Below are 27,220 nucleotides of genomic sequence, written 5' to 3'. Positions count from 1 at the left end.
GATTACAGGCATGTGCCACCATGCCCAGCTAATTTTTTGTATTTTTAGTAGAGATGGGGTTTCACCATTTTGGTTAGGCTGCTCTGGAACTCCTGACCTCAGGTGAGTCACCCACCTTGGCCTCCCAAAATGCTGGAATTACAAGCTTGAGCCACTGCACCTGGCCTGCTTTCCACAAATCTATGCCAAATAGCCCCATGCTACAGATGAGGAAACCACGACCCAGAGAGGCAAAGTGACTTTCCCGCAGTCACAGAAGTACTAACTGATTGACCTAAGATTCAGATCCACGTCTGCATGACTCAGGGGTGCCTGCTCTTTCTGGGACAGCAAGCTGCCCCCCTCACATTTCTGTGCCAGCTGTAGGTGGCAGCTGGTAGAATGTAATGAATGGCTAGCTTTTCAGCTTGGGGCAGGGAAGCATCCTCCATTAATGAGAAAACACAGACTCCACAATCATCAAAAGGATATTGCTCCATTTCATCTCAGTTGTCTTTTTATCATTTCCCAGAACAGGTTACACCAGATGTGAGCACTATCACATGTTAGCTGTTGGACCATGGCACATAAGAGACACTCAGTAAATATTAGCTAAACAGACAATTGAATGAATGAATGAATGAATCCCATTGGTTGAGCAAATATTACATATCAGATATTTACAGGGACTTAAAATTCTTTGTTTTTTAAGTTCTTACACCACCACTATGGTATAATTATTACTATCTGTAGTTCTCTAGGGCTTGGTATACTAAGCTGTAATCCAAGGTAGTCTCTTAGTTTCCTTTCCACGTTAAGAATCTGTGATCTCGTTAATGGCCTGCTGTGGGCCATTCAGGGCCCTTTTCTCCTGGCATCTCTGATCAGGAGTCAAGATTGTTAAGAGTCTTGGCTTCTGCTAAACTAGACTTTAGGTTATTTTCCTCAATCTTGCAGGTAGGTCAGCCTTCTGTGAGAGATGAAATAATATTCCTGGACCAGCATTTTCAGTGACTCAGAGGTCATTGGAAGGACAGACAGCATTGCCCCAGAGCACATTACCCAGAGTGGTTATGACAGAGGCGATTCACACAAGCAGAGCTGTGTACTATATGCACTCCTACCTGGTGCCAGCCCACACACATGCTTGCTTTGCACTTACTCCAGCAATCCATTGAGCATCTGCTATAGTTTGGATGTTTGACACCTCCGAACCTCATGTTGAAATCTGATCCCCAGGGTGGCGATGTTGGGAGGTGGGGCCTAGTGGGAGGTGTTTGGTTCATGGGGGCGGATCCCTCATGAATAACTTGGTGCCATTCTCATGGGAGTGAGTCCTCACCCTATTAGCTCCCATGACAGCTGTTTGTTAAAAAGATCCTGGCACCTCCCCCACCCTCTTGCTTCTTCTTTTGCCATGTGATCTCTGCGGTCTCTGCACATAATGGTTCCCCTTCTCCTTCTGCTATGAGTGGAAGCAGCCAGAAGCTTTCATCAGAAGCAGACGCTGGTGCCATACCTGCAGAACTGTCAGCCAAGTAAGTCTCTTGTCTTTATAAGTTAACTAGCCTTGGGTATTCCTTTATAGCAACACAAATGGACTTAGCATCCATTTTGCACCGGGTGCCAGGACTATAGAGATTATTCTACCCGTATGGTGTTTCTAGTCCAGCCAGGTAGACGTATATGTAAGTCAGCAAGTGCAACATAGCATGCTAAATGCAACATAAGAGGGAAGGGCAAGAGCTGCAGAACTATAGACAAAGGGACACATAAACGAGTCTGGAAAGATAGGGTAAGGCAGGCTGAGTATGGAAGTATGAGAAGGATTTAACCAAGGCAAGAAAATAGAGGTAGGAAGAAAGGGTGTTTGAATTATGACTGTACCATACCTGTGTGTGCACATTCATAGTAAGAAACAGGGCAATATATATCAAGGTCCTTCAAAATGAGTATAACTCTTGATCCAGTAATTCCACTTCTAGGAATTTATCCTGAGGAAGTTATCAGATGTGCACATAAAGATTTATGTACATAGATGCTCAATGCTGTACGATTTGCAATAATAAAAAATTAGAAACAGCCTAAATGTTTACAGTGAATTGGATAAATGAATCCATATGATGAAATATAATATAGCACTTAGAAGCCATCTTTAATGAGGGAAAAGTGCTCAAGCTGTATTAAGTGGGAAAAACTAGTTTAAAATATGACTCCAATATGGTTAAAATTGGATATAAAGTGCGACAAAATGAATATTATAAGTTATGCGTGGCAGAAAAGACTGGAATGAAATACATCAAAATGATCAGTGGATAGTAGAAGTATTGATTTACAAAACTTTTATTTGTATTCTTCCAAATTTTTAATAGCAGCATTCATTACGTTCATAATGTTAATGTACATTGAACCCCTTAAAGCTGCAGAGCATTGTTTAGGCCACTCATGCTTTCCCTGGCACCTTGCCAGTGCTCTATCCTCCACTGGTACCTGTGTCCCTATCACTACCTGGGCCTGTGCACTTGTCGGCAGCTGATCCCAGGGGCACCATTTGAAGATGGCCTTTCAATTTCAGTATCCGCAGCTTTTCTTTTTTTTTAATGTATCCTTTTCTACCTTCTTCTTCATTGCTTTTCCCCAGAAGGATCCTGTTCTGCCTAAGTACAGTTCCTGATCAGATCCTACTTTTAAGGAATAGAATAAGTACATTTACCTACAACACCCTATAAGATAGATATTACTATCTTCCATTTTACTGATGGAGAAACTGAGGGCGAAGGAAGTTAGGTGAACATTCCTGACTTCCCCTAATTAATAAGTGCTGGAACCTGGATTTGAATGCAGACAATCTGCATACACAGTACAGATTCCCAGAGATGCTGATACCGAACCAGGAACAGAACCTTTCCCAGGAAGGCATATATTTTAGTAGAAAGCCAAGTTCTCAACTGGCTTGAGCCAATGCAGTGGGCCTGGGGAAGTTAATGTCTAGGATATGTTAGGCCTCCCATTCCAATGAGATTCCCAGGGGCTTCTATGGACTTGTTGATATGTGGATCTTTATGATCTTATTTCTTTAAAGTTCACTTCTTGGCAAAAAGCCCAGGGAACAATGAAGAATTGGGCTCCTTCATGGAGCTGAGAGGGTGTGCCTGTAGAAAGGGTACAGAGAATTGTGTTCCATGATTTTGCAATTTCATGAGCCTCTCTGTTATTGTTTTTCTTTGTATCAAGAAGGGAGAGACTCAAATCTGTAAATGGTTATATGCAGAAAAAGGCTAGCTTGCAAAAAGGCCTGGCCAGGGCTTTTGTTATGTTGAGAACTCTGGATGGATAGGTTGCCATGTGAGCAATTCAGAAGGGGTCTCTCATTGGGACAAGCTGGGTCAGTGTGGGCTGCAGAGGTGGGGACCTAGGCCTGATGGTGAGGTGCACTGCCCGACATGCAGAAGCTGAAGTTGCAAGGAGCTCCAGCTTATTGACATTTACTAGCTTGGCCAAGTCCAACGGTGACCTTTTGCATTTGCACCAGCGTGTTCCATCCAGCTCAGACTGCCTGGTAGTTTTATCCTTCCAAGGGAATTCTTTGGCTTGCCTGAAAAGGAAATCAATTGTTGGAGGGGCAGGCTTCTGGACAGATTTATTTTAAGCTTTAATGTAATAGACTACAGTAGATAATAGTTGCAATAATATTGATAATACTCAGTTTTCTTTCACATATATCACCCAGGGGTAAAAAGAAGCATTCTAAAAACTACCTTGAGGTTCTTGGTCTGTTGCCTTTGTCACAGGGAGGTATTGCTTTGCCAGTCATCTTGGTTTCCTCTTTACATTTGAGTCAATAAGACAAGAGGAGTATAACTCTGAAGGCTCCTCCATCCTCCTCCTTGTTTCTGTCACAAGGCCTGAGTCACCCACTGCAGAAACAAGAAGCAAAGGCCACAAAAATCCATACTATATGTTTCCAAAAGGTGAGATGGAAGGAAGTTTCTAGCGGATACCTTTAGATCAGTTTTCCTACCTTAAGACTAAAGGCAGTTGGGTTGAGGAAAAACGAGGGAGACCCCACAGTTAGAGAATGATGAACTAGGAGCTTCCAGCACAGCAGAAACTACTCATTACCAGAGTTAAATAGCAGCCAAGGTAGCACACATTTATCTTTGTCACTGTCACCCAGTGAGAATGACCAATCATCAGCCAGATAGTCCCCATAATCAAGTAATAATTGTGCTTAAGACGTTGCCTGGCCTCCATTCAAGCACCCCATGCAGACAACCCTTGTTTAATGGGCTTCCAGGATTCTCATGTATCCTGAAGAGAAGGGTGGACACTGCACTCTTAGAGGCCAGCTTCTGGCATGAGAGGGAAGCCTCTGCATTCTCACTAAGGTAGGACTAGATGGAGCCAAACCTGGAATTCTGACTGAGCTTGGTCAGAGGTGAAACTCCCTGTCACAGTTGTGAGTGTTTTTTTGGCATCTGCTCTCCCTGTCTCAACAGCACGAGGTGTCTGAAAAGAATCCCAAACAGTGTGCAGGAACTTCAGGTTCAGTGCTGATTCACCAGTGACCAGTCTGTACCTTGGGGAAGTCCTCCCAGAGCTTTCCTTGGGTATCAGCTGTTTCAAGTAAAAATAACAGGCTAAGTGAGTTCCATAAGGTTTGGGGCTAGATCACCTGCTATCTCACTGCCTACCTTATGGCCTTGGGCAAGCTGACCCTCACTTCTTTGAACTTCAGTTCCTTATCTATGCATGGAGGATTGAAATATATACCTCAGATGATAAAATCGGACATGCGTGAAACAGTCATTTCCAACCCTGGCTTCATATTGGAATCATCTGGGAAGCTTTAAAATACACCAATGAAAATTATCAAGAATTCCATCACTGCGGGCCAACCACTGTTAATAATTTGATGCATTTTCTTCAAGTTATTTTTCCACCATGCTTATGCTCAGCAATTAACTTAATCAACAGCTATTTATCACTATTGATTGCATATCCACTATGTACCAACCACTGTTCTGGGTGCCACACTAGGTTACTACAGTGAGCGTGACAAATGTGATGATAATTTTGCATTCTGCCTTTCCCACTCAACGTTTTACTTTGAGTGTATTATCCTACCTTGTTGAATATTCTTGCAAATCCAGGGTTGTTAGTGACTAGATTATAGTCTACTTCATGCTTATACCATGATATAACTGCTGCTGAACATTTATATTATTTCTCATAACTATTCAGATCTTTTAAAATTTTAAAACATTTTATTGCAGAAATATTGAAACATTATTTCTGCTCCTCCACTGGCTGACTACTTCTACCTTCTGCCAAACTAGGGGTAAAACTCAGCCACTTCTCCCAAAACACGCATCCCCCATATCCACACAGGCCCTCTCTGCTGCCCTCGGATTTTTACCAGAGCTTCAGCTTTGGAGTGAGGCCTCTTTCTGCACCTTCTGTCCACATCCCTGCTTAATTTTTCTCCATAGCACTTGTGTCATCCTATATATTTAAATTTTATTTATAATTTGTAAGCAGAGTTGTTTCCTACTTGGATCTCTTTACTAATGTATCCCCAGTACCTGGACCAGGGATTTGCTGCATGAATAAGTAACACTTACCACAGCCCATTCCCAGTGGAGATGGGAAGGAGGGAACTACAGAGCCTAATTTCAGAACAAAGTTAAGGTGCAAAATCTCTTCTACTCTTGACTGTCCTGTCACCAGATTTGTCCTGGGACATGGAACTGCAAGAAGCCATTCTCTAATGCCTTGCTCCAGGGAGCTGGGAGCTGAGCTGGATTTCCTGTATCAGTATTGGTGCCGCTCTTTCTTCAGAAAGTTTGACCCTGAAGTTATCCACAGTGATTGGTCCAGTTCAATATCTATGAATATAAGCAACTCCCAAGAATTAAATGGTTCTGAGCAGACACAAAGGCATGGGCTCACAATGTCAACTATTTGCAGGAAATGTTGACTCTCAGCCGTGTGGAGGCCTTTGTGTTTTTAGCTCATGGGTCCATGGGAAAAGTGTCAGCTGCCTGTAGCCCAGGTGAAAAGATGACTGGTATTCCCTATACCTGAGTCAGACAGCTTTGGGGGACCCTTTGTTATTTGTGTTCAGAATGGCAGACAGATCAATGAAGTTCATTTTCAATCCCTAAGCCTTGTTAAACTGTAGCTACGGTCCAGCCTAGGGCTGAGGCATTGAGTGAAATAGCCTAAAGACAGGAAAAGGGCAGGGAAGGAAGCCAGCAGTTATGACATATCTGCCAGAGCCAGCATCTGATTTATTTATTTGTTTATAATTTTTTTCTAAAATAGAACTCAAGATAAATAATACACACACAGGGTTAAAAAAATCAAATAATGTAAAGGACTTAAAATTGAAAGTCATCCTTCCACAGACAGCTATGAGTCATTTCTTCAGTCTCTTAGTTTTCCCCACCCAAAGGCACTACTTTTAGCAGTATTTGTGCATTCTCTTCAAAAATGTGTGTATGCATACACGTTTAAATACATGGCAGTATACTATACCCACTTTTCTGCACCATGTTTTTTCACTTAATATATCTTAGCAAATGTTCCATAGTAGATCAAATAGATCTTAATTTTTAAATGCTTCATCATATCTATTATTTGACTGAACTATAATTTTTTACCAACTCCCTCCTGTAGATTTTAGATGTTTACAATTTTTGCTATTAAAAAATTGCTGTGATAAACATCCATGTATTTCTATGTTAAATAATCTTCTTAAATTGATTATTTAAAAATTTACTCATCTGCATAAAGAACTAAAGAAATATAGAAAAGTACAAAGAAAACAATAACGTTAATGTAGAGATAGCCATCATTAATATTTTAGTATGTTTCCTTTGTTTTCTTGGTAGTTTACTTTTATATTAATATTAATAAAACAGTGCAATTCTTTATTCTTTACTTCACTTTAACTTATTGTGAGAATTTTCCTGTATCATTAAACAGTCTTCAAAAGCAACACTTTAGAACACGAGAAAATTATCTATCCTATGGCTAGACTGATTTATTTAAGAATAAATATTTTAGGACCTACTGTTGGATGTTCTGATAGTTTCTGTTTTTATTTTTTGTTTGTATATGCAGTGCTTCAATATACATGTTTGTACATAAATAATTTTCTGAGTTTCTACTTCCTGAGGGTTTGACATAAGAAGCATATAAACTTCCCTTTAGTTCCTTAATATGCACTACTAACTTGCTTTCTCCTCCTTTTAGGCATAATGTAAAATTACACTGCTCTACTGCCTTGAAGTTAGAAGTGCCTGTGTGACTTGCTTTGGTCACTAAAATTCCACTGATTGAAATTGACATATGTCACTTTCAGATGGAAGCTTACGTGGCCAGGTGAAAATTAGTTTTTGCCCTCCTGCCAGGACAACCAGGGACATTCTGGATGGTGGAAGCTCTATGTGCCTGGGTCTCTAGGGAAGGAGACTTGGGGCAAAGAAAACTCCCCGTCATCCCTCACTGGACACTTTGCATAAATGAGAAATAAACCTTTGCTTTTAAAAAGGACTGAAATTTGATTATTGTTTTTGATGGGGTTCATCAAGAGCATTAAGTCTAAATGCCCCCAGACATCCGTTGTAGGTAATGAATTATTTTCTCTCCTATATATCTAAATAGTGCTAATTATGTACCAGCCAGGAGAGAATTGAGAGAATTGTCACTCTATCAGAGAAATCACACCCACCCTCGTTGCTATAGAAATTGTTTATTGTAACCAGATGTAAGGCAATCATCACGTGGTATTTCCTTAAAGGAATTGATTCAAGGATGCATCTGAAAAAGAGTGTGATTTTCTGAGCTATCATAAGCTAAATTTTTTCTTCCCTCTAGATACTGTCATGTCTGAATGGTAGTCCTGAGATTGCGGCAGCCCTCACATGATGAGCCAGAGGAGGAAGCCTCATGTGAAAGAAAGCAGGACCCACAGCCATAGTTGCACAGATCTATTCAAGCCACGCTGATCACTGCGCTAACCTCTGGATTTGTTTGGTTACAGCAGTGAGTTTTCAGTTACTTGCAGCCTAACACATGTGTTGCTTGAGGTTTAGCTTTTCTGGATCACCCTTTTTCTTAGCCCTCCACTCCCAGTCCAAGGTGGCAATAGAGAAGGTCAGCCTACCTCCCATCACTCCCTTGCCTTCCGCTCCTCACTTTGAGTGGGCTCTTTCCCTCACTCGATTCTTTTTTGGCCTCCTATGCTGGTGACCTGTAATGAAGAGGAGTCCTCATAATTAATCATTTGGACCAACCATGACTTTAGCTCTGAGGTTTGTGTAGAGCCCAGCCCTTCCATGGGGAACCTAGTGTGGATGCCCTAGCCTTTCCCAGAAAATCACCCTTTGAGCACTTCTCAGTTTGCTTGACAAGTTCAAAGTCATGAGCATTTTTGAGGTAGAGTGGAGAGGACTCCACCAGACTATTTCCCCCCAGGATGCTGAGAGAGTGAGAAAGAGGGTTGGTGCATACTCAACTGAAAGGAGATGTAAAGGACAACCGTGTGCTCTTCCAGAGCCCCATGCTCTGCTCTTTTTCACCCTGGCCTGTGCCCTGCGAGACTGAGCTCTGCAGACTACACCACCCAAGCTCTCTTGCCTTCTGGCTTCTAGATTGGTAGGGCCAATAGGAGGCAGCAGCAGGAGATTAGAAGGAGAGACTGTCAGGTAGGGGTATTATTCCCTCAACACTGGGAGGATTGGCATCCCTTTAGGACCACAGCTCCTGCTGAGTGCCCTTCATCCACAGCTGTGTCTCTCCCCAGAATCTGGGATCTTTTTCTCCCTTTACTCCTTCAGGCCAGGGGTAGTAATGACTCCCTGGTATTTCTAGTCCCAGAGTGTTTCATCAGCTCTTAGGCATTCCCCACTGACCTCTGTGTATGCCTCTGTCAATAGAACAATTAAACTCCTTCACTTGAAACCTTTAAATGTGCATCTGCTTCCTGCCAGAACCCTGTAATGAATAACAATTCTATGATTTTATTCCTGTTTTACAGATAAAAAAATGGGGACTCAGGAGTCCAAATGACCTGCCTTTAAAAAGTCACTGGTAGCAAAGGGTGAAGCTGCTTTGAGACCGTGTCTTCCTGATCCAGGTTTTGTAATTGATCAACTCAATCCCTCGATGCCCACCAATCCCTACTGGACATCAAGAGTGAGAGTCACAAGCAGATGTCTCTCAAATGGGAACTGCCTGTCACATATGGTTAGTTTGATTTGTTCCAGGTTTTAAAAATCAGAGAATTTCACAGAATTCTAGATTTTTTACTTCTACTGAAAAACCAGAAAATCTGGAAGCAACGACATTATATTCTTTTGTGAAGTCAATGGCCTGGAACCAAACAGCAGCTTCCTCCTTTAGATGAGGTATGACATTTCTGGTCCCCACAGTCCACACCTTTCCCTATTGCCTTGCAACTGGATCACTCTGCCCATGGCTTTTCCCTATCCAGACCCTGGATGCATTGGGTTTATGAATCCTGGCCTTGAATCTCAATGATGTGTTCCGCATTAGCCAGACAAGAATGCCTCACTAGAATGTAAACTCCATGAGGGCAGGAACTGTCATCTGTTTTCTTGACTGTGTCTAAATGTGCCTTAGAGCAGTGTCTGGAGTGTACTCGACCTGCAATACAGATTTGTGAGTGAGTGAATGAATGAATGAATGAATGATATCTTTGTGTGGTCTATGTGTTTTGGGGCTGATAGTCTGCTGAAAATGCGGGATCCCCTAGGGAGCCGTGAGAAGTAGCAGAAGCCAAGAAAATTCTTCTGACTGAGACATATTTGCAGGGCCGTCTTGTTTTAAATCTCTATCAGACTATTTTGGTCTCTTCTTTCGCTTTTGTGTAGTTTAATACCATGGAGATTCCATCTCTTCCCCTCGCTGGGCTTGGGTTTGGGGACAGACACCCCGAATGTTGCAGACTCCACTTCTCTTACTGTCTACATCCTGCCCACTGGAACATTCTACTCCATCACCCTGAGGCCCCACAAGTATAAGCCCATCAGGCTTCTGGATCACAGCCAGTGTTGAGGCTATCTTTAAGGGTTCTTTTTTTCTCCTTCCTTAATTAGATTCTAGCATTCAATATACCTGCTTTACATTCAGAGCTCCAGATGTTTTGGGTGGATTCTTGGCAAAGAAAGGACATTTGGGCCTAGATGAAAGGTGTCAGAAATAACTGGGCTTGAAAATCATTGGGCTGCTGCATTACTGGAGATGAGATGGTTGGATTCAGAGATAGTGAAAAAGGAGATCTTCAGTGACTTTCTCTTCCTGTTTGGATCCACATAGAACCTCGAAGAGGCAAATTTCATCCTCCTGGCTCCACTGTGACTCCTTAGGCGGGAGTCAGGCACGCTGGGGCAGCAGATGGTCTATCTCCCCTAAACAGTGTGACAGAAGTGGGGCGTGCTCATTTCTTGGCATCTGCTGGTGGAAGTCAGTTTTGCTGCAATGCGATGGCAACTTTCTATCAACCATGCAGAGACTGGCTTGGGAAGAAGTGAGCCCCCAGTCACTGGCGATTCTCAGGGCTTGTTTCCCCAGAGCTAGCTCCATGTTGAAGCATGGTGTTGGAGTTTGCCAGGCAAACGGCAACTCTTCACGAGCACATGCTCTTGCTGGGCACAGAGGTAGCTGCATATCGGTTGTCTCTTTTCATCCTGACTTTATTTTATAAATACAGAAGCTGAGGCTCAGAGAATTTCAATGACCTTCCCAAAGTCACATAACCAGTAAATCCTAGAGCCGGAATTTGAACCCAGAATCCCAAATCCCCTGTTGTTGATGGCAGTACTTTGCTTTAAAAAAGATGGAAAGACCATCTGTGAAGAGGATGTTGTGGATATACAGGATAAAGGATGAAGCACCCTTCATTTAGGGCCTGACATGGCTGGGGACCAGTAAGAAGTTCACGGTAGCTGAGGCAAGTTGAATTCAGTTGGAAACCAGATTGACCAGATTCCAAATGGCACCAGGGTAACTGTCCTGGGGAGAGAGGCCAGTTTTTTTAAAGACAAACTTAATCATATTTTAAGAAATATGGTGAACAAACACATAAACGGTCCTTCTTGGGTATTGGAGTAAAGCTGAAAGATGTTAAAATCTAGACAATGAATAAGGAGCCCGTGCTCACTTAACATTTTCACCACTTAATCCTTAAATCCTCCGTTGCCCGCCCACACTCTGCAGCCAGGGCCAAAAGGGCTTTGGCTCCTCTTACACAGAAACTGTAGCTGCTTCTGTGGTGAGCCACAGCTCCCCAGGGCCCGGCCTCTGATGAAGGTCAGTGACGTCATCTTCGGCAGGAGTTTCAGACGGAGAATTCCCCCAAGACCTCGAAATCAATATGTCTCTGCCCCGCTTTGCCTTTCCAGCCAGAAAATATGCCCATTACTTGAGTTTTGTCTGCTGCTTTAAGATCTCAGCTTGTCACCAAGCTTGACATGCCTTCTTATTCTCATCTCTGCCCACCCTCAACCCATTCATTGAAGCCCAGCTCGAGTATGGTAAACTTCAGAGCACTTCAGCAATAGAAATTCTCAAAGTTAGCAAAGTCATTTTCCGTTTGTCCTCTGTGGCTTCTTCAGTTACTAGAGAAGAAGCATCGGGGGCTCTAGAGTACCCTTCCCCCATGTCTTTTTGAGCAGATGCTCTTTTATCTGTTTTAGATTTTGAGTTTCTGCATGTAATTATTTTTGAACTGGGACTGAAACAGTTCAGAACACACCTCCTTATGGCATACTTTCACCAAGGTGGTGGAGGTGCTTGGGAAACCATCTGATTGCATGGCCTCTCTCAGTCTTTTCCCTCCTGTTTTTCTTTTTCTGGGAAAGGCTGCATGAGGCCCATATGGCAGGGCAAGTGGGAGCCATAATGTGGGTTCATGAAAGGAGCACGGATAACGGTCACTTCACAGCCTCACTTTCATTACTGAGAAGGTGGATGGAGGAGAATTACCATGCATCTCATTAAATCAATATTTTATTTCCTCCCTGCTCCCAGCTGCCCTCCCAGCTTTGATCTCTTTGCCTCTGGGGCAGTGCTGGACAGGTGACTTTCATGATGCAAATCAGGGTCGGCGGGCTGTCTGCCCAGGCTTTGATCTCCTACCTAAGAGAAGGCTGGCAAGGAACGCCATGGGCCCCAGCCCCAGGTTCTCTGTAACCTTGGACGAGGTGGAGCCTGTGGAAGGACTGTTCTTTTGTCTTTGTGAACAGCAAGAGCCGTTAAACTACCTGAGTTCCAGTAATGTACACCATGTGAAGTGTTGGAGGAGCTAGACAGGAGAGGGCATCTTGTTTAACAGATATCTATTTATCTTATTCAAATATAGGTTAACTAGCTAAGTTTAGAACAAGGCCAAGGCATTGAGAAATAATAGATTCTCCACCTGTCATACTGGGGGCTTCTTTTATTGACTCTGATAAAAGCTATGCATACTCTCCCTTTCCCCAATATTTGTTTTTCCTTCTTTTGCCATCGCTATTGATGCCTAGCCATGGTTCTGGGGTAGAGAGGAAGAAGGACATGACATAGCGGAAGTGAGAGTTCTTCCCTAAGCACAGTACAGGCTGACCAGGAAGGGGAGGTAAAAGCAATTCTCAGACATTGCATTTCTGGAGCTTACAGGGAGAAAAGGGAAGATAGAGGGAGGAGAGGCAGGGAGAGACATAAATGTCTTCATCTCCTGATGACCAGGAATCTGATGAGTAACACTTGGTGCTGGGGATCTGATGCTCTTCTGCTTCATATTTCAGACTCTCAGAGTAGATCATTTTACAGGCTGCCTTTATTAGTGTGAATAGAGTTAGGTTCATGAACATAAATTCTTACATTGTTTTTATATTTCTTATTACATTACAGAATTGTAAAAACCTTGTTAGTGCAAGTAATTATTCATAGACTAGCTTCCGGAAACCTCTGTCCTAGACTCTCTACTCACTAGGTTTCTATTTCTGTCTTGTTCCAGTTGGACTTTAGTTGGTTTGTTTATGTAATAAGGAAAGGAGATCCCCTCAAATTGCTTCAAATAAAAGAATGCTGTTTTAAAGATAGATATGGTTCTGTTGAGGGCTAGAAATCTTGGGCACCAATATCTGTCTTGGAGAGTGTCTTCTCTCCATCTATCCAATATCGTCTCTTTTTTAAAAAAAAAAAAAAACGTTTTTTTGGCCGGGCGCAGTGAATCACACCTGTAATCCCAGCACTTTGGAAGGCCGAGGTAGGTGGATCACAAGGTCAGGAGTTCAAGACCAGTCTGGCCAAGATGGTGAAACCCCATCTCTACCAAAAATACAAAAATTAGCTGGGTGTGGTGGCGGGCGCCTGTAATCCCAGCTACTTGGGAGGCTGAGGCAGGAGAATCACTTGAACCCAGGAGGTGGAGGTTGCAGTGAGCCAAGATCATGCCACTGCACTCCAGCCTGGGTGACAGAGTGAGACTCTGTCTCAAAAAAATTTTTTTTAATTTTCTGAGTATATAGTAGGTATATATATTAGGTTGGTGCAAAAATAAGCGTAGTTTTTACCATGAAAAGTAATTGCAAAAACCACAGTTACTTTTGCACCAACCTAATATTTACGGTGATTCCTTCTCTATGGTCCTGTTGCTATGCCACAAACCACTCCCAGATGGAGTGGCTCAAAAGAACAGTGATCACTATTTCTCATGCCTCTGTGGGTTGACTGCACTCTCTAGTTCTTTCTCAAGGTGTTTCTTGTAGTTGCAATCAGGTGGCAGCTGGGGCTAGATTGATCCGAAGGCTGAACCTAGCTAGACTTGCAAGGTGGCCCACTCACATGGCTGCTGGCTAGGAGTTTAGCTGAGGCTGCCAATTCCAGTAACTGTGTCCTCTCCATGTGGCTTGGATTTCTCTTGGCATGGCAGCTGGGTTCTAAGAGAACATCCCAAGATACCCAGGTGGAAGCTGCAAGGCTTTTTACGGCCTGTTTTTGAAAACCATGCTCTGTTATTTCCACCATGTTTGACCGGTTGCAGGGTCAGTCCCAATTCAAAGTGAGAAGACTATGAAAGGGCATGAATGCCAAGAGGACTGGTGGACTGGGAGGGCCATCTCTGGTACCACAGGACCACTCCTTTTCTCACCCATAGTTTATGCTCCCTCATAGCTTTAATTTACTCATGATCCACCCTGACAATTGCCCCTGGACTCTCTAGACACTTTTCCAGGATACGGTTTCAGTTCCTGCCCCTACTCTTACTGGCTTAATCATCCAGTTCTCAAATTTTAAATTCTTGATGGGGGACTCCGCTTGGTCTGAGATTCGCTGGACAGCACGTGGATTGCTCTCAGACCCCGTCCCATCAGTTATGGCTAGATCTGGGTGGGGCCCAACAGCATTCAACATAGCGACCCAGATTTGCCTTCTCAATACAACCATGGGTAGGGAGGTCCCTCTAGGAGACATGTCTCATATAAATTATTTTTCCTTTGCTCTTTCCCATAGGATTTGATAATAAAGTAGTGCAACTCTAAAGGGACCAGGAGTCCAGAGAGGTACGTTTGAGTCCCTCTGTCTTATTATGTCTGATGTCCAGTTTGCAGCTTTTTAAATTCTGCCACATATGAGTTCTATTAGAATAGACTCTATGAATCCTGCAATTTAACCTTGGCCTTTGTTGTCCATGACTCAGAGAATACACTCATGTATCTCAGTGCTTGAAAGGAGAATGGGTTATAAATTCTGGACCCCTTACTTTAGAGATGAGGAAACAAAGACTTTAGAAATGGATTGATAAAAAATTTTGTAAGTATGTAAAGGCAGAGACCTACAAAACTCACCTCTCAGTACTCCAAATCCAGCACTCCTCACTTCACTGCACTGCTTCCCTGGGAGGAAGAGGCAACTTGGGAGCCAGTGAAAGTGGACACGCGGAGCTCAAAAGATAGCAGGTGGGCTCATGTTGACACCACCAACCCCCATGCTCACCACCTGAGAATTCAACAGCCAGATTTCTGCTGCTAGGTTGGCTGCTGGCATCTGCATCCAGCTGACCTGCTTCTAAGATTGAATGCAAGTTTCACTCAGCCCAACTCTCTACCCCTCCCAGTGACCAGCATTGGCTCAGAATCTTCCACTCCAGCCCTTGTTTCTCAAAGGGAAAGAGGTCAGCATCTTGGCACATCTCTTTAAAGTCATGTTCACATGCTGCAGTAGGCTCTCTGGGGAGCTGGATAATATTCTGAGCTTAGTGACTTCAGCCTGTGTAAACTCATGGAGTATTTACTTATATGGGATTTTTCAACCCAACTTTCCAATGTGGGCCGAAGAATTAGGCAAAATGCCGTGCATTTATCCTGGGAGTCATAAAATGGATTCTGCAGAGTGGTATTGGTTGAAAAATAGTTCTCCATATGGAACGTTGAAGAGTGCTGAAGAACCACCTCCCTGGAAGTTTTTTTTTTTAAGATAAAAACAATAATGCTTATGGCTTACAGATAAGTTGGGTGACAGGAAGAGCAAGATTTCTCAAGGTTTTGTTCAGGTGCAGCTCTTAGGAAGTAGTATTTTTCTTAAGTATAGTAAAGAAGAAGATATATTTCCCAATGTCAGATTTTTAAAAAATTACATCCTTGAGGCAGAACTGAGTCATTAAGGTCAACCAGCTTTGGGTCTACTTAGAAAAAAATTGTAAATTCAAGCAATCTTGCTTTCCCTAATCTATCATTTCTTTTGATATCTTTTCATTCCCATTATGGAAGCCCCTTTCTTTCCTTTGAAGTGGAATGCCATTCCTTTACTTCATTACTAAGATCTGCTAGAATGATGCATAATCTAACATATATTGAGTGATGTTCATCAGCCAATATATTAATTAATTTAGGAGAGGAACTTCTCTGACATTTCTGAAATTGTTGCAGGCAGGAAGGCTCCTCTTTTACTTTATTCATGTATTGACCCTAGAAGAGTCTCTTGGCCTAGAGTAGTATCTTGGAAATAGCACTGTCTGTGGAGCCAGAAAGACCCATAATGTATTTCTGACTCAGCCACTTACTAGCTGGGTGGCCCTGAGCAGTTACCAACTTCATGAGCCTCAGTATTCTCCTTTATAAAACAATAGCTATTAGGGTGAATTCTATGAAATTGTCATTCCAATATCTCACCCTAATATCTCCCAGGGTTGTCATGAGATTTAAAGGAGGTAATGTGTGCAAATGGCAAAGTGTGGGCACATGGCTTATCACATATCAGATGCTCCCTTCGGGTTAGTTTTCCTGTTTGTTCAGTCTCCTCTAAGGCAATGACAATGGTATTATTTACTCTTTCTTTCTAAATATGAAAAACAGATCACCACCCATTTTCCATGGAAAGTCCCTTCATCATTTATTTCTGTTTCTGGTTCATGTGTTGAAATAACAGAGAGCTACTGAACTGGTAGGATTTCTTTACATTCAGAGCTTTCTTATCATAACTAATAATGGCCTCTTCCCCTCCAATCTTTTTTTTAAAATATTTTCCTCCAAAATATGCTTTGCCCCAGAAACTGGTTATTTACACTACGTGTGTTCCAGAAATCCCTTGTAATGAACCATACAAATCTATTTGTCCTGCTGCTACTATAATTGCCTATATCTTATTATAACTTAATATGTAACAGATTTTTTTTAGCGAGACCAAAAGCAACTGAGCATTCACTGAAAACGCAGACGCTGAAGGTTGTTGAGGAGCCAGTGAACCCACTAATTGGATAAAGGGGGGATGGTGTGGAAATGTAATTAAACTGGCATTTGCTCTAGCTGCTGAAAATATTAATCAGAAAATGAGTTGTATAAAAAAGGTAAAAGGCAGGAGATGACATTAAAAATACCATCAGTGCTGTTCTTCCTGGCATTGATGAGAACAGGCTCTGCTTTCTTTCAGGAGGTGTTGGTCATCTGTCCATTGAGCTCTGCCGACAGCTTGCTTGGGCAGAGATCACAAAGAAAGACACTTGGAAAGCTGTGAGTTGGGAGGAGGAGTGTGAGATTCTTGATTTGGGGACCAGATGCATCTCTTGGCAGCCCTTGATACAAACATAAAGATAAAATATGTGTCTGAAAAAAAAAGAAGAAAAAAGCCAATTTTCCCACTTCTTCTAAAGAAGTACTCCTCCCAACAAAAGATGAGCCGAACATCTGCATCCAGTCAAGCAATAATACTTAAACAATTGTCAAATTTGAGAGAGGTGGATGAGGTTTTGAACCAGGAATTTAAATACAGCCATAACCCAGGAGCCTCTGGACAGATACCACCCTCCCTAGGCCTGAAAACAAGAGTGGAGGAAGGCAAACACAGATGGGAACGCTTGTGTTTGGTCCAGGAGCTGCTCTGATAGGGCTGTTTAAGTGCTCTGAATGGCCTGCACAGTGGTCCCCCTAGAGACATTGCCCCATCACCACTGGGGACAGCTGGGCTCTGCCTGAAACTTAAGGTTAATGGAGGCAGCTGAAGAGCCCGTAAGGCAGAGGAGGAGAATTATTCACTCAGAAGGCCACAGACCCTGGAGTTTTCTTTTCAGTCTTGGCCATTTGGGCTTAGGTTTCCAGAGGAGACTTCCTGGTCCATGGGATGTTTCAGTTCAAGGGTGCCTTGCTTTAAGAAAATCTACTATGTGAAATGGGAACTTGAACAGTGTGTTCTTGCTATTTTGTCAGGATTGCTTGTTTTGTTTTGTTTTGTTTTGTTTTGTTTTGTTTACCATTTGGGAAAACTCTGATGACCAATGCTGATCTGGGATGAAATTTATTGCAATCCTTTTATGTAAATTTCTACTTCTTGAGAGTGACCAGAGCCCTGCAAACCTCTGTCCCCACATATGACTCTGCTGAATGGGCACACTTTCCTGCAATCCCTGTTGCTGAGACCCCTGGTTACCTTCCCTGCTCTTCTTTTTTTGACTATGTAGCAAGAAGAGCGAGCAAGGAACTAGAAAGTGAGGGGCTATTTTTTCCTGGCTTCTTTAGTTCGCCCAGGATAGTCTTGGCATTAGTTTCCTAGGGCTGTTGTGACAAATTTACTATAAACTGGATGGCTTAAAAAAAAAAAAAAACAGAAATTTATCGTGTCACAGTTTTGAAGAGCAAAAATCTAAAATCAGTGCTGATAGGGCCATGCCCCCTCTGAAGCTTCTAGGGAAAAGTATTTTCTCGCCTCTTTGTAGTTTTTCGTGGTTGCTAGCAGTCCTTGGTGTTCCTTGGCTTGTAGACCCATCGCTCCAGTTTCTGCCTCCGTCTTCACATGGCTGTTTTTCCTCTGTGTGTGTCTCTGTGTCTCCCTCCCTTCTCTTATAATGACCCCCGTCACTGGACCAGGGCCCACACGAATCCAGTATAACCCCATTTTAACTTGATAACATCTGTAAAGATTCTATTTCCAAACAAGGTCACATTCACAGGTACTGGGGATTGGGACTTTGCCATATCTCTTTGGGAGATGGAATTCAACCCACAACAATGTTTATTGAGAGAAATGGTATTATTAGGTATACTTCTTCCACTTAGGTCCACATGCTTGTGTCAACCTGGATTTTATTTTATTTTTATTTTTTATTTTTCGAGACGGGGTCTCCCTCTGTCGCCCAGGCTGGAGTGCAGCGGCACGATCTCAGCTCACTGCAACGTCTGCCTCCCAGGTTCAAGCGATTCTCCTGCCTCAGCCTCCCAAGTAGCTGGGACTACAGGCACGTGCCACCACACCCGGCTAATTTTTGTATTTTTAGTAGAGACGGGGTTTCACTGTGTTAGCCAGGATAGTCTCCATCTCCTGACCCTGTGATCCGCCCACCTCGGCCTCCCAAAGTGCTGAGATTACAGGCATGAGCCACTGCGCCTGGTCCAACCTGGATTTTAAATAAGGTCTATGATAGAAACAAAAATTGAATGTTCGAGCTTCTATTTATGTACTTCTGGTGAATGTGTGTTCCTAACATGATCAAACTTGTACCAAAAAATAAGTTACATTCAAAATAACACCACAAATTAAATGTATCTTGCAATTTTTCAACATTTAAAAGCTTTTAAAATCTCTATTTAAAAACCAGTGCACTAATGCCAACTGTCGTCTCTTAATTCATTTTGAGATTATAGCCTTTTTGCATTTCGGTGTTAAGATATCCCATCTATTATTATGAAATAAGGATAATTGCAAATGGTATTTATTTGTTTTTAACATTTATTTTATAATATCCTAACTTGGCAAAATAAAATGTTGGCAGTCCTCTGTCAGTCCTAAAATATTCGAGGCCATTTTACTACTCAATAAAATCTAAAAGTGTGGGAATCATTGTAATAGGAGATATCTATTTTCATCCCTTATGCCTAAAGAGTTTCCTTTATGAAAATAATCTGCTCTTTAATAGAGGCCACCACTAGTTTCACAAAGTTTTGGTTTTTATTGTTGTTTTTCATAAAATTAACTATTCATCTAGGAATGGGATGGAGTAAGAATTTGGAGAGAAACCTAAAACTGACCACAATGAATCACAAATTCAGGAACTTTAAAATGTGGTTGCCAATCCATATGGGAAGTTAATTCTGGTTTCCAAAAATTTTGCATGTTCCCAGCTTTGCAGGGGCCCATCTCCTACATCAAATTCACGATGTCATTTTCAAATTGTGATGCTGATGCCTGAATGCATGGAAGTGATTCAATATTTTGTTTGCAAAACCCAAAATGCCACCAGTCTCCATCAAAGTGGCCTGAACATCTCTCTGTCTCTTGACTGCGATTTTGGAAGGCCCAGCTCGGCACCAGTCATCCTACAAGTTAGCAGGTCAAAGATAGGATAGTAGAATGAATGAGTAGTTGAAAACACAGATTTCTAGATTTCCTAATGAGAAAAACTAGTTCATATCTACACATTTCAGCAGTAATGGCCTCTCATAGTGCAAGGGAAGTGAGGCGAGTCTTAGACCTGACAGTCAGACAAGATTGACTCTGGATATTGTCACTTAAGCTTATCAAAGCTCTCAGAGCTCTCAAGAGAGGTTGATTAATTATTGACAGGCGGGATATGAGGAAATGCTGACTGGATCATGATTACCTAGTGACAGGAGTCAACGCTGACAAATGGCTTAATAAAGTCCACCCACGCTTTCCAGCAAGGACCTAGGGAAAGGACATGGATTCCTATTGCAAGTAGACAACTGGAAGAACTTCCTCTCAGGACACTGAGGAGAGTTTTCAAATGAAATTGTGATGTCATTTTCCCGGAAATATTTTAGGTTCAAATGAAAGGACATGTGCCTGAAATGGGTAGACAAGTTATTTCCTCATGGAGTAGGAGAGAATCACTGAGCTGTATCCCATTGTAATGGCTGGGATTGAAGTTCCTCTTTGGAGGTAGAGGAGAACCAAGTGCTGAGAAGAGGCAACCCAGCTTCAAAGACCTGCCCCAAATCCATCAAAAACAGTTCTTGCTCTGTCCCCTAGGCTGGAGTGCAGTGGCAGGATTATAGCTCACTGCAGCCTCGACTTCCCAGGCTCAAGCAATCCTCCCTTGGGCTGGGGCCCAAGTAGCCTCCTGAGTAGCAGGGACCAGAGTTGGTAAAATATGCAGATGTGGAACCTCAGGTTATGGAGGGCCTACTCTACGTGTGTGTGTGTGTGTGTGTGTGTGTGTGTGTGTATATATATATATATATATATATATATATATATATATATATATAGTTAACATTTTCAGTGCACGGATATTTTCATCTCCTTCCCTGAAGATGAGGAGGTGGAGATGGCTACACAACAGTCTCATGGCAGGTTAGCTGGTCTAAGGAGAAGGTGCTAGAAGGAAGAGGCCTTCTGAAGCTTGTAACTCAAGCACTCCCCACTGCTCTGCTTGTATGGTGTTAATAAATGCTATATTTCGCTCACAAAATATATACAGAATAAGAGCTATGTTTCATATAAAAATGACTCTTCTTCTAGTCTCACTATGTGTTCCTGTGAGTACAAGGAGTGAGGGCTTGGCTCTCTTTACCAAGACACTGTCTGTCTCCAGCTGTATTCACAGCACACATGTAGGTGCACTTATGTACAGATACGCCCTGTCTCACTGACACAGGACCCAGGGTCAGTTTTCATTTTGGTGAATGATAATTTCTAGATTAGGTCATTTTCATATGGAGTTTGCCTATTGGGGCATCCTAATCTGAGGAAAGGCCTTTGTGCAGAGAAGAAGAATTTCACCCCTCTTCTTCAAAATTCTGCCTAAGTCTAGAGGGAAGGAAGTTCTATACTCCCACTCCCACCCCTACATATATACATATTTACTTTAACAAAGCACTGCTAAGTCAAGGGGTTGAGCAAGGGGCATTTGCTGGGCCTCTAATGCTAGTGGGAGTTACCTGCATCAAGCCCCAGATTTGGTCTTTCTCCTCCTTGGGCCTCCTGATGCTACTTACAGGGGGATATTCTCACATTCACTCACAAAGAGATGAAAGATCTCTACAATAATTGGATATCATCCAATAGGGTATTAATATCTGGAATATATAGGGAACTCAAACAACTCAACAGCAAAATAATAATAACAACCTGATTTTAAAAATGGGCAAATGGTCTCAAAAGACATTTCTCAAAAGAAGACATATAAATGGCCAAGAACTATATGAAAAATGTTCAATATTGCTAATAATCAGGGAAATGCAAATCAAAACCACACTGATTTTGGTAGGAATATAATTAGTACAGCCACTACAGAAAAAAGTGTAAAAGTTCTTCAACAAACTGAAAATAGAAATACCATATGATCCAGCAATTCCACTACTGTCTGTATATCCAAAGGAAAGGATGTCAGCATGTTGAAGAAACATCCGCACTCCCATGTTTATTGCTGCACTGCTCACAATAGACAAGATATGGAATCAACCTAAGTATCCATCAGCGGATACGTGGATAAGGAATGTGTGGTATATATACTCAGTGGAATGTTATTCCGCCATAAAAATAATGAAATTCTGTCATTTGCAGCAACTTGGGTGAGGCTGGGGACATTATGTTGAGTGAAATAAAACAGACACAGAAAGACAAATATTAGATATTCTCACTCATATGTGGGAACTAAAAAAGTTGAGCTCATAAAAGCAGAGAGTAGAATTGTGGTTACCAGAGTCTGGGAAGGGTACTGGGGGATAGGGAAAGGTTGGTTAACAAGGACAAAATTACTGTTAGAGCAATAAGTTCTAGTGTTCTATAGCACAGCAGGGTGACTATAGTTAACAATAATTTATTGTTTACTTCATAGTAATTAGAAGGGAGAATTTTGAATGTGCCCAACACAAAGAAATTATAAAATTGATTTCATCATTACACGTCATATACATGTATCGAATATCACATGTGCCCCATAAATATGTACAGTTATTGTTTGTCAGTTAAACATAAATTTTTAAAAGGTGTTTATAAATGTCCTAAATTGAAGACACAGCCTTATCCTATGGGATTTTCTGAAGCTGGCTTCCCCATTTTCTGTTCTCCATAGTTATAGGACAGGCTGGCAGGGGCAAGACTCGCTGGGGCCAAAGTAGACGTGTATGTTCTTGATGCGAGCTTTATATCCCAAACATATTGATTTTTATTCAGGAGTTTACCTAAACCATTTTTAGAGTTATTTCTATGTGCACAAGCTAATGAATCCAAGGATTCCTGCCTGCTTTGTAAAATAGCATTTTTAGCTACTGCTGATCTGACCCCTGGAGGTCTAGTTTTCTGGGACTGTCTGAACCTATCTCTGTTCACTCTATCAACGCCCAGCATGCTATTACACACCTCTCTTTAGTTCTTTCCTACAAGAAAGAATTTCTTCACAAGTACAGATACGTGTTTAAAGAGCCACTCACACATCTCCCTTCTCATCTCTTTGGTGTTCTAGGAGAAATGGAAAGGCTCTAAATATTGGATTATCTTCCTTTTTGAATCTTAACTCCACTCTTTGTTAGGGTGCCTATACCTCCAAAGGCAGTGTAACCTAGTGCCCAAATACATGCCTTAATATCTCACTATCCAGGTTCCCTCAAGTACCAGGAGTATGACTCCTCCAACTATAGGTCCTTATCTAAATGGGGATGATACTAATAATTCCTATACCATACGGGCTTTACAGGATTTAAATAAAACAAGTAATGTAAAGAGATTGGTATAGCATCCCAACTCACAATCATCCTCAGTAAATTAGAATTAGCATGAGCATTACCAATTGGAATTGAAATTAGAATTAGGACAAATATCAAATTAGTACCCATGTCTTTGCACATTTTTTGCCTCTATCTGTATTGGCCCTTCCCCTTGTGAAACTGGTAGAAACCAAATCATCCTTCAACATCCAGTTCAAATACCATCTCTTCCAGGATACCTTCCATGCTCTCCCAGGTAGAATGTATCCACTCCCCTAGTACCTTCTAATCTTTCTCCATGATAATACCAGTCCCTTTAAAAGGCATTCATGTGTTAATGTGGCAACTCACCTGTCCTCAAACTGTCCTTCTGAGAATGGGCATGAGTCTAGGTCATGTCTACACCACCTGTCAGAGAACTTGACAGAGCTGGTCCTTCTTAAATGTTCTGTAATTTGAAAAGAACTGCAAAAACTGCCTATGAGACAAGCAGATCCAGAAGTGTCCAGAGGTCTGATTACTGGGAAAAAAAAATCAAGATGGACCCCTCCAACCCAGATGCACTATATGAATTACAAACAGTGTTTCTTTTCATAGGAGATGGGCCAACTGTGCCGGTTTTGGGGGGCATTGAAAAAGTCTCTGCAAATTACACCATGTCTCTGCCAGAATGACAGGAACTGGTGAGTGTTTCTGCCTTGCCATGTTGTCAGATGCAGTGAAGACACTTGGGCATGTGACAGGGAACGTAGATAGGAGGCACATCACTTCTAGGTTGTTGGTATTGCTTTATTTATCTGTTTCATAGAAAGGAGAGTTGGGTGCTTTATGCTGGTCCTGATCCTTCCCTTGTATTTATGGAAGGCTTCTTTCTTCTTGGTATTTATTGCTGTGAGTCACTTCTCTGTGAACCAGAAGGAAGATTCAGAAGCTCCTGGCTGCCTGTGAAGAAACATGAAGACTGGGGTGGAGGTTCAGGCTGAGAGTGGGGAGAAGAAGAGGGCCTGGGTGGCGGACATCTAGATTTGTTTTTAGCTGGCTTTAAGCTCCCAGTCTCCTCCCTCTAGTCCCACGAGGTTTGATTGGCTCTCTAGAGATGGTTACTCTCATGTGTTTTCCCTCTTGCTCATTGAGGTCATCTGTAAATTTGCAGAAGAAACTTAATCAATATGGGTCATTCATTCGACTCATTAAGCTATTGTTAGATTCGGTAGAAACCAAATCATCCTTCAACATCCAGTTCAAATACCATCTCTTCTAGGATACCTTCCATGCTCTCCCAGGTAGAATGTATCCACTCCCCTAGTACCTTCTAATCTTTCTCCGTGATAATACTAGTCCCTTTAAAAGGCATTCATGTGTTAATGTGGCAACTCACCTGCTAGACTGTCCTTCTGAGAATGGGCATGAGTTTAGGTCATGTCTACCCCACCTGTCAGAGAACTTGACAGAGCTGGTCCTTCTTAAATGTTCTGTAATTTGAAAAGAACTGCAATTTTTTGGCAAAGTTTATTCATGGCAGGCATGAAGGCATGATTTCCTGTGTGAAAAACGTGGGTGCTCAGGTCTGAGATGGTTGTTCTCCAGGCTGCTTACTCTGAAAATAAGTCTTACCTTTGTTTCAGAGAGTGCTGAAGAGGCTGTGTCTCCAGGCTACCAGATGCAACACTGGCATCGTATTTACTCTTCGAGGTTAGGATGACCACATCCATACAACCTGTAGCTTTGAGAACCTAAAGCTGTGGCCCTTTGGACTTGTACATGCTACATCCCTTCCAATAGCTGGGTTGACACGATCTCTTCCTTTGTTTTGTTCTCTTCTACCTCTCTGATATCACTGTCTCTTTTCTTTCTTGTATTATAGATATAAGCAATATCCTTTACTAGATGATGACCAACTTGTAGGTAGTGCTTGAGAGTGCAGGCCTCAGGGGTTAGGAAAACCAGGGCAGCCTTGAGTTGATGGGTATATCTCCTTGGAAAACTCAAAATCTCTGAGCATTGATTTTCTATCTTCTTTTAAAACCCCTTAAAACTGTATAACGTGAAATAGACATACAAAAAACATATAAAACATACATATACATAAGTATACAACTTAGTGAGTTCATATAAAGTGAATGCACCCAGGTCACTACCAATCAGGGCATGATATTCAATTTTACCAGGACCTTAAAAGCCCTCTCTGTGCCATTTGTCTATTACACTCTGTCCCTTTTGCCTAAATACACACACAATTCTGAATTATATGGTAGAATTCCTTGCATTTCTTTAGTTTTACCACCTAAATATTCCCAAATACTGTAGTTTGTTTTGCCTGTTTAGAATGTAGGTAAGTGAAACTCTGCAGCATGTATTCTTTTGTGCGTGACTTATTTTCCTCTATGTTTGTGATTCAGCTTCCTTTTTGTATGTAGCTATAATTCATTTGTTCTTGTTACTTATAGTACTCCATTGTATGAATATACCACAATTTGTGTAGACCTTCTACTTGTGATGGGTATTTGGGTTATTTTCAGTTGGGGCCATCATAAGTAATGCTGCTGTGAATTTTGTCCTGGTCTCCTGGGGCACATGGGCATGGGTTTCCGAATTGCTGGGTTGCAGGCATGCAGTATGTCCAAATTTTGTTGATAATGCAGAAGTGTTTCCAACGTGTGCTAATTTATAATTCTACCAACAGTGTATAAGAATTTCTGTTGCTTTCCATTCTCATCAGCATTTGATATTGCCCATCTTTTACCTTTTAGCATCATCTTTTCTTTTTTCTTTTCTTTTCCTTTTTTTGAGACAGAGTCTCCCTCTGTTGCCCAGGCTGGAGTGCAGTGGCTGCCATCTTGGCTCACTGCAACCTCCACCTCCTGAGTACAAGTGATTCTTGTGCCTCAGCCTCCCAAGTAGCTGGGATTACAGGTGCACACCACCACACCTAGCTAATTTTTGTATTTTTAGTAAAGACAGGGTTTCACCCTGTTGGCAAGGCTGGTCTCAAACTCCTGGCCTAAAGGGATCTGCCTGCCTTGGCCTCCCAAAGTGTTGGGATTACAGGTGTGAGCCACCGCACCTGGCCCAAAACATTATCTTAATTACTGTAACGTTACAATAAGTCTTAATGTCCAATAGAGCAAGTCTTTCCATTTTATTTTCCTTCTGTAAGTTGTCTTACTCTTCTTGTCCCTTTGAAATTCTATTTATATTTTAAAATCATATTTAAGATTTCCACAGCAAACAGTTTGGATTTTTTTAATGCAAAATCAATCTGGGGAGAATTGAACATTTTTGCAATAATGAATCTTCTAATTCACAATCAAGGTATATCTCCATCTGTTTAGGATTTTTAAAAAATTCTCTCATATAATTTTCTGTGAGGAGGTTTTGCAGATATTTGTCAGATTCATTCTTACAAACTTGATATTTTAAAATCTATTATGAATGGCATCTTTTTATAAAGTTGATTTTCAAACTGCTGCTTGAATTTAGAAATGCAGTTGTTTTTTTGTATTGATCTTGTTAATTTTTTTAGTCATTTCATTTAGATTATCTTCATTATGCATTGACCCTTCCTGCACATTATTTTCCTTCTGTTTGAACAGCATCCTTTACTGTTTCCTTTAGTGCAGACCCACTAGTGGCAAATTCTCTCCATTGTCTCTTTGGTCTGAAAATGTCTATATTTCATCTTCATTTTTTTCCAGTTTGTTTGTTTGAATAAGGATCCCAATGAAGTCTATACATCATAATTGGTTAATAAAAATTTTAGTTCTTTTAACCTGTAGTTTTATCTCCATAGATCTTTTCTTTTCTTGCAATTTATTTTTTGAAGCTACTGTTACTTATCCTGTGTAGTTTCCCATTAACTTCCTGTAGTTTTATCTCCATAGATCTTTTCTTTTCTTGCAATTTATTTTTTGAAGCTACCGTTACTTATCATGTGTAGTTTCCCATTAACTTAGCTTTTGCTGATGGCCTTTCTGGAGTGTCACTTAACATGCTCCTCTCTCTCTTGTATTTTCCACAAATTGATAGTTAGATCTAAAGAATTTATTGGATTCAGATTCAATGATTGGGCATAA

General features: G+C 41.6%; 2 long non-coding RNA genes across 3 annotated transcripts in view; one reads left to right on the top strand and one right to left on the bottom strand.

The window, feature by feature from the left end:
* Window positions 1-314: 314 nt before the first annotated feature.
* The window catches only part of LOC129533696 (uncharacterized), a 42,426-nt gene continuing 15,520 nt past the window's right edge, over window positions 315-27,220 (top strand). The window contains exons 1-4 of the long non-coding RNA XR_008680028.2: window positions 315-1,517; window positions 7,864-8,031; window positions 9,026-9,395; window positions 14,506-14,555. This is a non-coding gene — a long non-coding RNA (uncharacterized lncRNA). The remainder of the gene's footprint in view (window positions 1,518-7,863; window positions 8,032-9,025; window positions 9,396-14,505; window positions 14,556-27,220) is intronic.
* On the bottom strand, window positions 2,297-15,068 carry LOC134758611 (uncharacterized). 2 transcript variants are annotated; one of them, XR_010133989.1, is made up of 4 exons: window positions 14,841-15,068; window positions 8,153-8,239; window positions 3,738-3,896; window positions 2,298-3,574 (listed from the first exon to the last, which is right to left on the bottom strand). It is a non-coding gene; the product is annotated as an uncharacterized lncRNA (long non-coding RNA). The 2 variants fall into 2 exon arrangements; XR_010133988.1 differs by lacking the exon at window positions 8,153-8,239 and having other exon boundaries at window positions 2,297-3,574; window positions 14,841-15,067.

This window comes from Gorilla gorilla, chromosome 4 (genome assembly GCF_029281585.2).
Source record: "Gorilla gorilla gorilla isolate KB3781 chromosome 4, NHGRI_mGorGor1-v2.1_pri, whole genome shotgun sequence".
Lineage (NCBI taxonomy): Eukaryota > Metazoa > Chordata > Mammalia > Primates > Hominidae > Gorilla > Gorilla gorilla.
The sequence above is the reverse complement of the archived record's forward strand: the minus strand, read 5'-3'. Positions and strand labels throughout refer to the sequence as shown.